This window comes from Pristiophorus japonicus, chromosome 2, assembly GCF_044704955.1.
Source record: "Pristiophorus japonicus isolate sPriJap1 chromosome 2, sPriJap1.hap1, whole genome shotgun sequence".
Classification (NCBI taxonomy): Eukaryota; Metazoa; Chordata; class Chondrichthyes; family Pristiophoridae; genus Pristiophorus; species Pristiophorus japonicus.
The window spans coordinates 338,053,296-338,066,111 of NC_091978.1; the positions used below are offsets into that span (position 1 = coordinate 338,053,296).

The window sequence follows — 12,816 nt, forward strand, 5'->3', positions numbered from 1 at the left end:
ATTCTCATCAACAGGAGAGGGGATGTGCATGAGGGCTCGACCTCCTCTGGTGCCAACCTGCTGTCTCAGGTTGTGGGCGACCTTCCCTTGCAAGAAAAAAAGTATTGCATTAATGACAATCTTGTGAGAAGTTTGTAAAATGTGCCTTTCATGGTAGAATAGCTTGTATGCAGTTTGTGCAAGATGTGAGGTGTGGGCACTGAGGATTGCAATAGTGTTGAGAGTATGAATATGAGGAGAAGGAGGTGTAGTGACATGTGGTGCAGTGATTGTTGGAGGGAAGCAAGGAGAGAGTACTGTGAATAGTGAAGCAGGAGGTGTTGGAAGTGTGAGCAGAGAGTAAGAGAGCAGCATTCTTATATTGATAACTCTGGTGAGGTCATTGAACTTTTTGTGGCATTGCAGCCATGTCCTGGATACTAGGTTCTTTGCAATCAGTGCCTCTGCCATCCCTTGCCACTAACAGTGGAGCAGTTGCTTGGAGGGCTAACTACCCCCTGGGGAAAACAGGATCTCTTTCCTCCCATCCATTGCCTGTACGAGGCAGCATCGGAATATCTTGGTGCCCTCTCAGTACTTACTGCAGCCATTTCTGCGCTCAGAAGTGTTATGTATCCTACATGGCTTACTGTTGGTACTATCACAAGGTGTGTCACCAGAGAGCACAGCAGTGGGAGACTCATAGGTTACCTGTACAGTTGTGCCTGGCCTAGTATAAAAGGCAGGCCAGCAGGTGTGATCCTCACTCTGGAGTTAACAAATAAAGGACTAAGGTCACTACAGTTCAAGTACAACACATTGCCTCGTGGAATCATTACTAGAGCATCTAAGAACACTACAAAAAGTGTTTCCTCGTTGTCCGCAGTCAGAGTGTTCCTCCTCTTCTCGAGGTTCTAGCTGCCCTTAACTGGCTTCACAGAAGCCCGATTTCTAGCTCCCCCCCAAAAAAACAGATATGCCGCCAATGAATAGTGTGGGTAGTGCTGGCTGCACACCTGACTGATTATAATGAGCTTGCAGGACAAATATTGCGTGCTGCCTCGGACAACACTAACAGGCATGTGCAGTGCATGCCCCCCGCTATGCATTTTCCAACATGATCAAATTTCTAAGCTGTTTTTTCCTTTGTTGAGGGTGTGCCAATTTCAGCTCTTATTCGCTATAAGTAAAAGTGATTATGATGAAAAGAAAGAACTTGCATTTATGTAGTACCTTTCACGACCTCAGGATGTCCCAAAACACTTTACAGCCAATGAAGAACATTTGAAGTGTTGTCACTGTTGTAATGTAGGAAATGTGACAGCAAATTTATGTTTAGCAAATTCCCATGGATGTCAATGAAATAAATGACTGAGGGATAAATGCTGGCCAGGACACCGAGAGAACTTCACGACTCTTCTTCGAGTAGGGGTGTGGGATCTTTTATGTCCATCTGAGATGACAAAAGGGGTTTTTATTTGTCATCTCTTCTAAAAGGCAGCACTTCTGTATAATCCTAAATTATGTACACAGGATTTTGGAGGAGGGCTTGAACCCACAACCTTCTGGTTCAGAGGTAAGTGTACTAACACTGAGCTAAGACTAGCACCTTTCCAAAAGCAAACCTCATATTATGGTTACATCTTGACTTGTGACTTTTCTCTGACTCAACAGCTTGAGTTTGAGTTGCAAACTTCCAACATGGAAAGTACTGGAAACCTCTTTAATTTAATTTAATTTCACAGTGGCAAATAGCTCACTATAACTGATTGAACGCCATTTCATTTATTAGAAACGCTCCAAACGTTTGGAAAAAGTATCACTGACATCAAAGTCTTTTAGGCTTGTGAAGTTATTAGATTTACGTCATATTTATAAATCTTTCTGTTGCATTTTGCAGATTTCCACAACATTTGATATAGAACCCATGTATTAATATTTCAGCATAAATTCCTGTGCCGTGGATGCTTCTGATGGGTGAGTAAAATGTCATGGCAAACAGATTATACTGCTGAAAGGACCTGACGAAATTGTAATTTCTACATGCCAAACTGACTGATGTGCTCCATCATCGAATACCTTAAGCTCTGGAATCATATGGGCAGCCAGCACTCAATGATCTCCCTAGTACTCGAGTTGTTCATTCAAGGTCTAATTTTTCTGAATCTAGCATACTCTCCTACTTTATCCAGCACACTGCACAGGTATAACTTTAGACAGATGCTGAATATTTTCTTTAAATTTTAAAATGAATATATTAGCGCATTGAACAATTAATGTAATTATATAATATCCCCCCTGTGCTATTATAACTGAGTGTTTTAAAACAAATGGACCGTTGCATTTGTTAAAATAATTAGTTGAGAAGGAATATCATACAATCACATTGAGTATTTGTGCACTGATATCTCAAGTGGTCATTTACCAGGCTTATGTCATTTGGTATCAGTATCGGTGTTCATAATCTCTGGATGTCACAGCCAATGAAGTATTTTTTATCTTTTGAAGTGTAATCACTGTTGTAAGATAGGAAAATGTGGCGCCCAATTTACATACACACAGCTAGGTCCCCCAAATAGCAATAAGATAAATGACAAAATATTTTGCATTGGTGATGTTGGTTGGGAGATAAATGTTGGCCAGGGCAGCAGGAAAACTCCCCTGCTCTTCTTCAAACAGTACCATGGGAATTGTTATATCCACCTAGGAGGGCAGACAGGACCTTAGGTAGCACTCCCACAGTATTAACACTGTCATGGGCTTGAACCCACATCCTACTGAGTGAGAGGCCTAGGATGTGACCACTGAGCTAAAGCTGTCATCTTAGAATAGTCCATCATTGTCTTTGAAATTCTTGGTGCTGAAATGATCAATACACAAAACAAGCTTTTGATGATTTTCCCTAATTCTTCAATGCAATATTTCAATTAACTGATTTTGCATAATTGGGTGAGATTAGCTGGTTACCCACATTTTTGGATCCAGCTACTTATGTAAAGATTTGCCCAGTTTATTTTGTTGTTTTTAAAACTTCCATTCTATATGATGGGCCAAAAATTGCGGTCGGAGGCTTCCCGTGAGCGGATGCCTCCGACCCAAATTTTTTAACGAAAGTACCTGGTGGGGGGTCCCGGAGGAACGAACCTTTGTGCTTTGAGGCCGAGATGCGCAGCCCAGGAGCATATGCGCATCCTGGGATCACATAGGCCTGGACCACCAATCACAATGTGGTATTCTCATTCATAGTACTGGGAGCTCCGAGCTCCCATTACTATCAGTGAGAATACCCCTAAAATCAAATAAAACACAAGCATAAATAAAAAAACACAACTTTAAAAAAATTAATAGAAATTGCATTAAATTAAATGTTTAAAAAATATTTTTTTGAAATTAAAACAAATGTTTTAATAGTGTTAAAAATAAACGTACCTTTACAGACAGGGTTTTTAATATAAAAATAAGTAATAACATTTATTTTTTTCTATCTATTAAAAGTCTTACACTGGTAAAAGCAGGCCTTAACCCAGAACTCTTCCGGTGCATGCACACATCGTACTCTCTCGGAGAGGCCACAATTTCAGGGCCAGCATGTTGCTAGTTGGTAGAGTGTTAAAGAGGATACTATAAAGTGTACTTCTCCCTCTTTCCTCCACCACCTAATTGCCAGTGGGTAACACACTGCATGACGTGTGATTGAGACATTCTGTTGAGGAAAGGCCCAGGTTTAATTCCTGTGCTGAATTTGCCAATAGAAGTGGAGTGGTGGAGGAGACGTGAGGTACTAAGACTGACCTTATAGGAAGAAATTAACCAAGATTGATAACCTCATTGCTATCCATTGACCCCTGAAAGAAATATGTTGTTTTTTGCCTCTGTGGAAAAGAAAGTTATTTGAATGAATTGAGCAGCTCATTGCCAGCAGTCCATCCTGTGAATCTACTGATTGTCGATGCATTCTGATTAACATCCTTAATGATATGGAGGAAAATAATGGGCAAATTCTACTCTGAAAATTGATCGGAAATTTGTCTGCACAGCATCTCTGTGAAGCAACAGGGATGGGCACTGAACTGAGAGTCTGAAATGACCTGGGTTTTACCAGTTTAGATTAATTTAAAGCAAAAAGAATTCCTTTAATTTAATGAATAAGACTTACTTGGCCTGTATGCCTCAGTTCTACACAAGGTGGGAAATTTTGCAATGGAGCCATAGCACAGAGCTTTATTTTAATGAAGCAACTCATTGCCCTGTTACCCAAACTTTTACATCTTACCATATCTGTTGTGTATGCAATAACTATTAGACTGAGTACTGTTTAACTCCAAGAGGTATGACCTTGGCTCTGCTTTATTAAGGCCCAAAGTGACGAATATACAAAATGGGTGGCCTTTTATATTTGGGCTGCACACACGTGTGTGTGCAGCCCAATAGCCTCCAACAGTGACGCCATCTAGCGGTTAGTGATCCCAAAAGTACATACATGACAATACCCCCCTCCCTCTGTGATATCAACAGTCTTTTACAAATTGAGACGGTCCGGTGTTTTACGCTCCCGGGTTGACCGTCTCAGTTCAACTCCAGCCTTGGGTGAGTGTTCAGAGTCTATTGTGACTGGTGGCTGGGTGGCTGACCTGATGGGAGCGGCAATGGCCATGTCAGGGATTGAAAGTCCATCTTCATTGAACATGTCAGTGATTGAAAGTCCCGATTCACTGATGACCAATGAGTCCTCTGATCACTGGGGTTAGGTTGGTTGGTCGTCGATTGTCCCTGCCTCCGACTGTTCCGGTTCGTCTGTGTCCCACAGCTTTGTCTGATCCATATGTTTCCTGCATGTTTGCCCATTTTTGAGTTTGGCAATAAATATTCTGTTGCCCTCCTTGGCCATGACAGTACCAGTGATCCACTTAGGACCCTGACTATAATTCAGAACATATACAGGATCATTTACAGAAATATCGCGTGACACAGCTGCGCGATCGTGATACCCTTGCTGACTTTGTTGTCTATATTCAACATGATTACTCAAGTCAGGGTGTACAAGAGATAGCTTGGTCTTAAGATCTCTCTTCATCATTAGTTCAGCAGGCAAGACCCCGGTAAGCATGTGTGGTCTTGTCCTGTAACTAAGCAATATGCATGACAGGCGGGTCTACAGTGACCCTTGGGTTAATCGCTTCATACTCTGCTTTATGATTTGGACAACATGTTCTACTTCCCCATTGGATGCAGGTTTGAATGGTGCTGACCTTACAAGTTTGATACCATTGAGTTTCATGAACTCTTGAAACTCCTGACTGGTGAAGCACGATCCATTGTGCTAACAATGATGTCAGGCAGACCACGTGTCGTGAACATGACACTGAGATTCTCAATGGTAGCTGTGGATGTACTGGATGACATGATTATACGCTCTATCCAATTCGAATATTCGAATATGCATCCACCACAACTAAAAACATCTTCCCCAGGAAGGGACCTGCAAAGTCTAAGTGGATCCTGGACTATGATTTGGACGGCCACGACCACAGACTCAGTGGCGATTCCGCTGGTGCTTTGCTGAGCTGCATGCAAGTGTTGCACTGATGCACACATGATTCCAGCTCAGAGTCAATTCCCGACCACCATACATGAGATCTGGCGATAGCTTTCATCATTACAATGCCGGGTTGTGTGCTATGTAGCTCACATACAAATTTCTCTCTCCCTTTCTTAGGCATAACAACAAGATTGCCCCACAGTATACAATCCGACTGAATAGACAGTTCGTCTTTGCGACGAATGTAAGGTTTGGTCTCCTCGCACATTTGCTTGGGTATGGCAGACCAATCAACTTTGAGGATGCAACTCATCACCACTGATAAAATCATGTCCTGGCTGGTCCAGGTCTTAACTTGTTGAGCCGTGACAGGGGTTCCTTCACTCTCAAAAGCATCCACACCTAATAATAGGTCTGCCGGTTGTGGCATTTCCACCTTCGGTGTGGGCAACGGAAGACGGCTCAAAGCATCAGCATAATTCTCAGTGCCAGGTCTGTGGCGAATGACATAATCATAAGCGGATAATGTCAGCGCCCACCTCTGGATGTGGGATGAAGCATTGATATTGATAACTTTGTTTTCAGAGAACAGTGAAATGAACAGCTTGTAATCTGTCTCCAGTTCAAACCAAAGACCAAACAGGTACCGATGCATCTTTTTAACCCCATACACACAGGCTAATGCTTCTTTCTCTACCATGCTGTAGGCTCCTCCCACTTTCGGCAAACTTTTTGGAGCATACGCGACTGGCTGAAGTTTACCCGACACATTAGCTTGTTGGAATATGCTACGAATTCCATATGATGAAGCATCACAGGCCAATACTAAATGTTTACATGGGTCATAATGTACCAGGAGCTTGTTAGAGCAAAGCAGATGAGTGGCTTTCTCAAAAGCTGTCTTGAGATGCACCCCCCACCCAGTTGTCGCCTTTTCTTAGCAGCATGTGCAGTGGTTCTAATAAGGTGCTCAATTTAGATAATTAGTTACCGGAGTAGTTGAGTAGGCCCAGGAACGAACGCAGCTCTGTCACATTCTGCGGCTTGGGTGCATTCTTGATGGCCTTGGTTTTCGCGTCCGTGGGCCTGATGGCGTCAGCAGCAATTTTCTTCACCAGGAATTCGAACTCTGGTGCCATGAAGATGCACTTTGAGCGTTTCAGTCTGAGTCCCACTTTGTCCAGATGATGTAGAACCTCTTCCAGGTTGTTCAGATGTTCCTCGGAGTCACAACCTATGATCAAGGTGTCATCTTGGAACACGACGGTTCATGGAACGGACTTCAGTAGACTCTCCATGTTCCTCTGAAACATTGCTGCAGCCGAGCGAATTCCAAAAGGACACCTGTGGTATAGAAACATAAACATAGAAACATAGAAAATAGGTGCAGGAGCAGGCCATTCAGCCCTTCTAGCCTGCACCGCCATTCAATGAGTTCATGGCTGAACATGCAACTTCAGTACCCCCTTCCTGCTTTCACGCCATACCCCTTGATCCCCCGAGTTGTAAGGACTTCATCTAACTCCCTTTTGAATATATTTAGTGAATTGGCCTCAACTACTTTCTGTGGTAGAGAATTCCACAGGTTCACCACTCTCTGGGTGAAGAAGTTTCTCCTTATCTCGGTCCTAAATGGCTTACCCCTTATCCTTAGACTGTGACCTCTGGTTCTGGACTTCCCCAACATTGGGAACATTCTTCCTGCATCCAACCTGTCCAAACCCGTCAGAATTTTAAACGTTTCTATGAGGTCCCCTCTCACTCTTCTGAACTCCAGTGAATACAAGACCAGTTGATCCAGTCTTTCTTGATAGGTCAGTCCCACCATCCCGGGAATCAGTCTGGTGAATCTTCGCTGCACTCCCTCAATAGCAAGAATGTCCTTCCTCAAGTTAGGAGACCAAAACTGTACACAATACTCCAGGTGTGGCCTCACCAAGGCCCTGTACAACTGTAGCAAACCTCCCTGCCCCTGTACTCAAATCCCCTCGCTATGAAGGCCAACATGCCATTTGCTTTCTTAACCGCCTGCTGTACCTGCATGCCAACCTTCAATGACTGATGTACCATGACACCCAGGTCTCGTTGCACCTTCCCTTTTCCTAATCTGTCACCATTCAGATAATAGTCTGTCTCTCTGTTTTTACCACCAAAGTGGATAACCTCACATTTATCCACATTATACTTCATCTGCCACGCATTTGCCCACTCACCTAACCTATCCAAGTCACTCTGCAGCCTCATAGCATCCTCCTCGCAGCTCACACTGCCACCCAACTTAGTGTCATCCACAAATTTGGAGATACTACATTTAATCCCCTCGTCTAAATCATTAATGTACAATGTAAACAACTGGGGCCCCAGCACAGAACCCTGCGGTACCCCACTAGTCACTGCCTGCCAATCCGAAAAGTACCCATTTACTCCTACTCTTTGCTTCCTGTCTGACAACCAGTTCTCAATCCACGTCAGCACACTACCCCCAATCCCATGTGCTTTAACTTTGCACATTAATCTCCTGTGTGGGACCTTGTCGAAAGCCTTCTGAAAGTCCAAATATACCACATCAACTGGTACTCCTTTGTCCACTTTATTGGAAACATCCTCAAAAAATTCCAGAAGATTTGTCAAGCATGATCTCCCTTTCACAAATCCATTTTTTTTTTTTTTTTAAATTCGTAGCCAATCGTTTCCAATTCTTTGTCAAATCGCAAACGCCAGAGGTCACCTTGCACCTGTCAAGGATCACTCTGCGCCAATGCTCTTAGCCAAAAGGCCTAGAGCCACTGCACCGTTCCTGGAAGTACTGCAATACCAGGTTCGTGCCATGGAGGTGGATGGGTCAGGTCCCCCACACACCTCCGTGGAGGTGGATGGGTCAACCCTCCCCACCCACCTCCTGTTTCCAAAAATGCAAGCATATACCTTCCTGACCAGGGAGAAACCACCCGGAGGTCATGGTGGCTGGTCAGAAACGGTACTACACTTGATCTTAGCCAAAAGGCCGAGAAGCGAATCCATGCTGACTTGGACCTATCATGTCACCATTTTCCAAATGCGCTGCTATGACATCCTTAATAATTGATTCCATCATTTTACCCACTACTGAGGTCAGGCTGACCGGTCTATAATTCCCTGCTTTCTCTCTCCCTCCTTTTTTAAAAAGTGGGGTTACATTGGCTACCCTCCACTCGATAGGAACTGATCCAGAGTCAATGGAATGTTGGAAAATGACTGTCAATGCATCCGCTATTTCCAAGGCCACCTCCTTAAGTACTCTGGGATGCAGTCCATCAGGCCCTGGGGATTTATCGGCCTTCAATCCCATCAATTTCCCCAACACAATTTCCCGACTAATAAAGATTTCCCTCAGTTCCTCCTCCTTACTAGACCCTCTGACCACTTTTATATCCGGAAGGTTGTTTGTGTCCTCCTTAGTGAATACTGAACCAAAGTACTTGTTCAATTGGTCTGCCATTTCTTTGTTCCCCGTTATGACTTCCCCTGATTCTGACTGCAGGGGACCTACGTTTGTCTTTACTAACCTTTTTCTCTTTACATACCTATAGAAACTTTTGCAATCCGCTTTAATGTTCCCTGCAAACTTCTTCTCGTACTCCATTTTCCCTGCCCTAATCAAACCCTTTGTCCTCCTCTGCTGAGTTCTAAATTTCTCCCAGTCCCCAGGTTCGCTGCTATTTCTGGCCAATTTGTATGCCACTTCCTTGGCTTTAATACTATCCCTGATTTCCCTTGATAGCCACGGTTGAGCCACCTTCCCTTTTTTATTTTTACGCCAGACAGGAATGTACAATTGTTGTAATTCATCCATGCGGTCTCTAAATGTCTGCCATTGCCCATCCACAGTCAACCCCTTAAGTATCATTAGCCAATCTATCTTAGCCAATTCATGCCTCATACCTTCAAAGTTACCCTTCTTTAAGTTCTGGACCATGGTCTCTGAATTAACTGTTTCATTCTCCATCCTAATGCAGAATTCCACCATATTATGGTCACTCTTCCCCAAGGGGCCTCGCACAATGAGATTGCTAATTAATCCTCTCTCATTACACAACACCCAGTCTAAGATGGCCTCCCCCCTAGTTGGTTCCTCGACATATTGGTCTAGAAAACCATCCCTTATGCACTCCAGGAAATCCTCCTCCATCGTATTGCTTCCAGTTTGGCTGGCCCAATCTATGTGCATATTAAAGTCACCCATTATAACTGCTGCACCTTTATTGCATGCACTCCTAATTTCCTGTTTGATGCCCTCCCCAACATCACTACTACTGTTTGGAGGTCTGTACACAACTCCCACTAACGATTTTTGCCCTTTAGTGTTCTGCAGCTCTACCCATATAGATTCCACATCATCCAAGCTAATGTCTTTCCTAACTATTGCATTAATCTCCTCCTTAACCAGCAATGCTACCCCACCTCCTTTTCCTTTTATTCTATCCTTCCTGAATGTTGAATACCCCTGGATGTTGAGTTCCCAGCCCTGATCATCCTGGAGCCACGTCTCCGTAATCCCAATCACATCATATTTGTTAACATCTATTTGCACAGTTAATTCATCCACCTTATTGCGGATACTCCTTGCATTAAGACACACAGCCTTCAGGCTTGCTTTTTTAACACCCTTTGTCCTTTTAGAATTTTGCTGTACAGTGGCCCTTTTTGTTCTTTGCCTTGAGTTTCTCTGCCCTCCACTTTTCCTCATCTCCTTTCTGTCTTTTGCTTTTGCCTCATTTTTGTCTCCCTCTGTCTCCCTGCATAGGTTCCCATCCCCCTGCAATATTAGTTTAACTCCTCCTCAACAGCACTCGCAAGCACTCCCCCTAGGACATTGGTTCCGGTCCTTCCCAGGTGCAGACCGTCCGGTTTGTACTGGTCCCACCTCCCCCAGAACCGGTTCCAATGTATCTCGGATTGCGTGTTGATGCACGTGAGTCTCTTCGACGTCTCGACCAGCTTCTGTGTCATATAGGCCAACGTCAAATCCAGTTTGCTGAACGACTTCCCCCCTGATACCGTTGCAAACAAGTCATCGGCCTTCGGTAACGGGTACTGACTCTGTTTCGCAACCCTTTTAATCGTAGCCTTGTAGTCTCCACAGATTCTGACTGTGCCATCATTTTTCAGCACAGGAACAATTGGGCTGGCCCATTCATTAAATTCAACCGGTGATATGATCCCTTCACGCTGGAGTCCGTCCAGTTCAATTTTGACCTTCTCCCTCATCATATATGGAACTGCCCGAGCTTTATGATGGACGGGTCTTGCATCCGAATCCATGTGGTTCCCGTGAAGTTGCCTCGAACAGCGAGGGGAACTTGCTCAGCAATTGGGCACATGTATCTTTCTCCGGCGACAAAGCCTTGATGTCGTTCCAATCGCATCTGATTTTTTTCAAGCCAGTTCCTGCCAAACAGTGTTGAGCCATTGCCTGGGACAATCCAAAGCGGTAACTCATGAACCGCACCGTCATACGACACTTAGTTGTGGCACTGCCAATCACCGTTATGAGTTCTTTGGTGTACGTGCGCAACTTGGCATTGACTGGACTCAGCCTGCGCCTCACAGCCTTAGTATCCCACAGCTTGTCAAATGTCTTCTGGCTCATTATCGATTGACTCGCCCCCCGTGTCCAGTTCCATCGATACCGGCACCGCATTAAATTTCACATTGATCATTATCGGTTTGCTCTTAGTTAGGAATGAGCACAGTCTATACACTTCCTTCTCTGGTATCTTGGATTGAGTATCCGGATCCGCGCTAGTCTGACCATCATCCTCCACGTGGTGTGTCACAGCTCGCTTGCTCATCTGCGGACACTTGTGCTGGAGATGCCCCACTCTCAGACAGCCTTTGCAACTATATTGCTTAAATCGGCACTTCTGGTGTCGGTAAGTTCCGCCAGAGCTCCAACACAGAGAAATCGGATGCATTCCCGCTGGTGGACTTTGGGCAGCCACAGGTTTCACCTACGCAGTCGGGTATGCTCCGCCATGTGCCGCTCTGCCAAACGCCGAATCAATCATAGTTACAGTACTTGCCAAGTTTCGATTTTTCATTGATATCTGCTTTAGTCTTCTATCTGTCATCATGCATGACTGAGCGATCATGATGGCCCTGTTCAAGTCCAACGTCTCCACCACCAGTAGTTTACGCAGGATCACCTCGTGGTTGATGCCCATTACAAAGAAGTCCCGCAGCATGTCTGCCAACACAGCCCCGAACTTACACAGTCCCGCTAGACGTCTCATATCGGCAACGAATTTTGCCGCATTCTGGCCCTCTGAGTGAATGTGCATGTAAAATCTGTATCTCGAGATGATGATGCCTTCATCTGGCTTAAGGTGGCCCTGTACCAGTGTACACAATTCTTCATACGTGTTCTCTGTTGGATTCAGAGGCAGGAGTAGATTTTTTATCAGACCATAAGTTTTTGGACCGCAAACCGTGAGGAACACCACCCGGTGTCGATCTGCGTCGCCGACCTCCTCCATTTTGTTGGCCATGAAGTACTGGCTCAAACGGCTCACAAAGTCTGCCCAATCTTCTCCTTCCACAAATCGCTCCAACGATCCAATTGTGTTCATTTTTGCATGCAAAGGTTCTTGTTGCCTCATCGCCAAATGTTGTGTATGCAATAACTGTTGGATTGAGTACTGTGTAACTCCAAGAGGTATAACCTTTGCTCTGCTTTATTAAGGCCCAAAGTGACTAATATACATAATGGCTGTCCTTTTATACCTGGGTTGCACACACGTGCGTGCAGCCCAATGGTCTCCAACAGTGACGCCATCTAGTGGCTAGTGATCCCAAAGATACATACAAGACAATAACACTCTCAAGTCTCAAGGTCACCTCAAGCTACCGAATTAGCACAAGTAAATATAAACTATTATTAGAAGCGATCTGTGCTCATTGACATTAAAAAGCAATCTTGAATCAATAAGCCAACTTCAAGTAATTGAATTGAAAGATACTTGAGACACATTTTAGAGAATTTTTTGTTGTGCCTCTGAGTTAGAAATACAGAATGATCCAGCAAGTCTGCTGTTAGCAACTCTGAAATGTTCTTTGACGATGTACATTTTAGCAAATACTGCTACTTTTATGAGCTCAAATGAACCCATATAGTATTTTGTTTAATTCCCCCAAAATGTTTTCCTCCTTTCTTGAATACACAGACTGACACTGGCATACAGCTCCACGGATGCTGACTGCTCTTAATTATCTTACCCAAGTGGCCATTCTTCATGTATAAGCATGGATAGAAATCTCAA

The 12,816-nt window shown here is 44.2% G+C and overlaps 1 long non-coding RNA gene and 1 pseudogene across 4 annotated transcripts in view; one reads left to right on the forward strand and one right to left on the reverse strand.

Annotated features, from left to right (window-relative positions):
- Positions 1-12,816, forward strand: part of LOC139248705 (uncharacterized) — a 118,983-nt gene that overhangs the window by 95,796 nt on the left and 10,371 nt on the right. For all 4 annotated transcript variants that reach the window (XR_011591060.1, XR_011591059.1, XR_011591061.1 and 1 more), the window contains one exon: positions 1,880-1,956. This is a non-coding gene — a long non-coding RNA (uncharacterized lncRNA). The remainder of the gene's footprint in view (positions 1-1,879; positions 1,957-12,816) is intronic.
- LOC139251497 (U2 spliceosomal RNA) lies at positions 8,300-8,534 on the reverse strand (annotated as a pseudogene).